A 3491-nucleotide genomic window follows, 5' to 3' on the forward strand; every position below is an offset into this window, starting at 1 on the left:
AGATAGTATTTTTCACAACCATCATATGATTAGTTTTTCTCTTTGAACCTGGTTATAGGATCTCTAGTCCCCAGGTTGGGTTTCCTCATATATGACTTAAGGATTTATAGGCTTCAATCCCATCCCCTTCGATGTGCTCCAGACCTTTTCTCTCGTTAAGGCCTTAGTAAGAAGATTGCAAGATTATCACAAGATTTGACATAATCAACATTTTTGGTACCATTTGTCAAATACGATCTTACATTACTGTGTTTCCTCCGTAGAGGTCTGAATTTACCGTTAATAACGGTTTTTGAACTCTACCAATTGCAGCGGTGCTATCACAATGAATTAAAATAGGAGGAATTGATTTTTCAAATAAGGTATTAATTGAAATAACAAATAACCAACTCGCTTCCTCACTAGCTGAAGCTAAAGCAATTAGTTCACTTCCATGGTAGAGTTTAGCAATAATAGTTTACTTTTTTTTTATCTCCAACAAACAGCACCACCACCCTAAAGTAAAGACATAACCAGTGGTTAGAACAAGTTAATAAAGTGTTCCAATCTGCATCACAAAAGCCTTCAGGTACATCAGTATATTTTTTATAGAACAAACTATTTTTTGTTCCAATTAAATATTCATAACTTTGTTATAGCATGCCAATGTTCATTACCTGGCTTGCTTGTAAACCTACCAAGTATTCCTACTGCATATGCAATATCAAGCCTAGTGCAATCAGTCACATACCTCAAACTTTCGATTATGCTAGCATATTTGATTTTTACATCATTTTCTTTCAACAGGAAATAAGTGAACACTTATATCAAAGGAGTTACAACATGTTGCAATCAAGAAAGTTATATTTTTTCAACTTTCTCAACATAATGTGATTGGTCAAGGAAAATTCCATCACATGTTCTTGTTATTTTTATTCCAAGAATAACATTTGCCTCACCAAGATCTTTATATCAAAATAAGAATATTTCTTAGCATTCATCCATTCATGTTAGAGCAAAGATCAACAATTCATCCACTTATAGGCAAATATCACATGTGAATTATTCAAGACTTATTTATATGCACTATCACACTCATTTTAAAACCATTTTCAATCATGCAAGAATCAAACTTTTTCATGTCATTGCTTAGGTGCCTGTTTCAAGCCATATAGGGATTTCGTAAGTTTACATACTTTGTTTCTTGGTCTGCTTCACTCGGGTTGATCCATATAAATTTTCTCATTTAGGTCTCCATTTAAAAAACGTTTTTACATCCATTTGATGAATTGCAAATTATTGCAGCCATAGCAATCAAAAGTCTTATGGAATGTAATTCTTGTTCGGTGAAAAAGTATCAAAAATTCTAGGCCTTCTAGTTGTTTAAAACCTTTTGCAAACTAGCCTTCTTGTATTATTTATCAATAGATCCATCCGGTTTCAACTTTTTTCTAAGACCCATTTGCAACCAATAGTTTTACAACCCTTGGTGGAAATCAACTAACTTCAAGTTTTATTATTAAAATCAATTTTTCATCATTTACATCTTCCAAAATTAGAATCATGTGATAATGTTTCAAAGTGAAAGGGTCATCTCCAACATTAAACACATAAAAAATAGGCAAAATATTTTTCTACTCTAGCTCTTTTATTAAATCATCAATTTTCTAAAGTAGAAGTAGAAGAACTAGGTAGTGACAAAATATTTTGTTCAATCTTTTGACCCCCCACTATTTTTAGAATCAAAAGGAAACTTATTTCATGAAAAAATAGCATATGATTTTCACAATTTCTTCAAGATTAAAAAATCTTTAGGTTGTACTATTTTGCATAACCAGAAATCACAAGTAGTAACTTTCTTACCCAATTTTGTAATCTTGGGATCCATTAGCCTCACAAAGGCTAGACACCCCAAACTCTTAAATTTTGGACTTGTAACCTTTCCACAATTCAAAAAGGTTCAATTTAGACTTTTATGAGGCAGACGATTCAACACATAACAAGCAGTTAAAAATAGCTTCACACCAAAAATTTAAAGGTGCATGTGACTCAATAAGCATGACATTAGTCAATTCAACCAAAGTTCTATTTTTTCCTTTCCGCTACTCCATTAGATGAAGGAGAGTAAGGAGGAGTAGTTTCATGAATTATTCCCAATGATCTAACAAAAGAATTAAACTTCATTTGACTCATATTCACGGCCTCTATCACTTCTAATTCTTTTTATTTTTCTTCCAAACTGATTTTTCAACCTCATGGAGATAAGTTTTGAAATTTTCAAAAGCATCACTTTTATTTTTCATCAAGTAAACATATGTAAACTTAGAAAAAATCATCAATGAAAGTGATAAAATATCTATTACCTCCACGAGTTAAAATTCCACCAAGTTCACAAATATCAGTATGAACTAATTCTAACAAATCATTTTTCTTTCAACTTGAAAATGAGGCCTTTTAGTGATTTTGGCTTTACTACAAGCCTCACACTTTTCAAAATTCTTTTTAATCATTGGGATTAATCTAAACTACTCATGATTCCAACATAACGATCATTAATATGACACAAACGAGCATGCCAAAAATTGGTAGAAGAAAAGCATATAAACAGAAGTAGAAGCTTTATTCATTTCAACATTCAATTTGAACATCCATCACATGCATACCCCTTTCCCAAAAATACCCTTCTTCACTATTACATATTGATCAGATTTCAATAATCTGTTTAAAGCCTGCTTTATTAAGAAGAAAACTAGACATCAAATTTTTCCTCATAGAAGGAGTATAAAGTACATCTTTCAAAGTTAATACCCTTCCAGAAGTAAAACACAATTCGACATCTCCCGTTCCAAAGCACTTGAGTTTGTGAGAATCACCAAGCATGATGGTTTTGGGCTCCTTCAAAATGAGTATATTTTTTAAACCAGTCTTTGTCATAACAGACATGACGGTTTGCACCAGAATCAGCCCACCATCCATCAACACTTCTCAACCATGTTTATGTCGGTAATCACCGCCACAAAAGGTTCTTCGGTAACGTTTGCCTGAGGGTTAGGACCACGTTTCCGAATCTGCAAAATCGAGCAATATGCCCACTCTTGCCAAAACAAAGCATGGGTCCTTATCTTGAACTTGTTGATTTTGTGCTTGGTTATTTTCACCATTATTTTTCTTGGGAGGTCACTATTATTTTTCTTAAATTTTTTCTTCTTTAGCTTCAAAGAAGTATTTTGTGAGTTTCAAGAGTAGCATTATTTGAAGATTAAATTTACCTTCTTTTGATTTCTCTTCTTTGTGTAAAAGTGCATCTTGCCCTCTTGCCTCTTCACCATCGTACTTTTCCACTTTCTCATGATGAGAAATAAGTTCGTCATCATCCATGGGATTCATCAACTTTATTATGATTCTTCTCAGTTAACCATAAGAACATTAAGAAGACTTAAGTAGAAAAGTACTTTACCCTTCCATTTTTGAAAATGGTTACCATTGAACCGAAAATGAGCTTGTTTAAGGTC

This window comes from Solanum verrucosum, unplaced genomic scaffold (assembly GCF_900185275.1).
Source record: "Solanum verrucosum unplaced genomic scaffold, falcon-dt-bn FXZP01000112.1, whole genome shotgun sequence".
Lineage (NCBI taxonomy): Eukaryota > Viridiplantae > Streptophyta > Magnoliopsida > Solanales > Solanaceae > Solanum > Solanum verrucosum.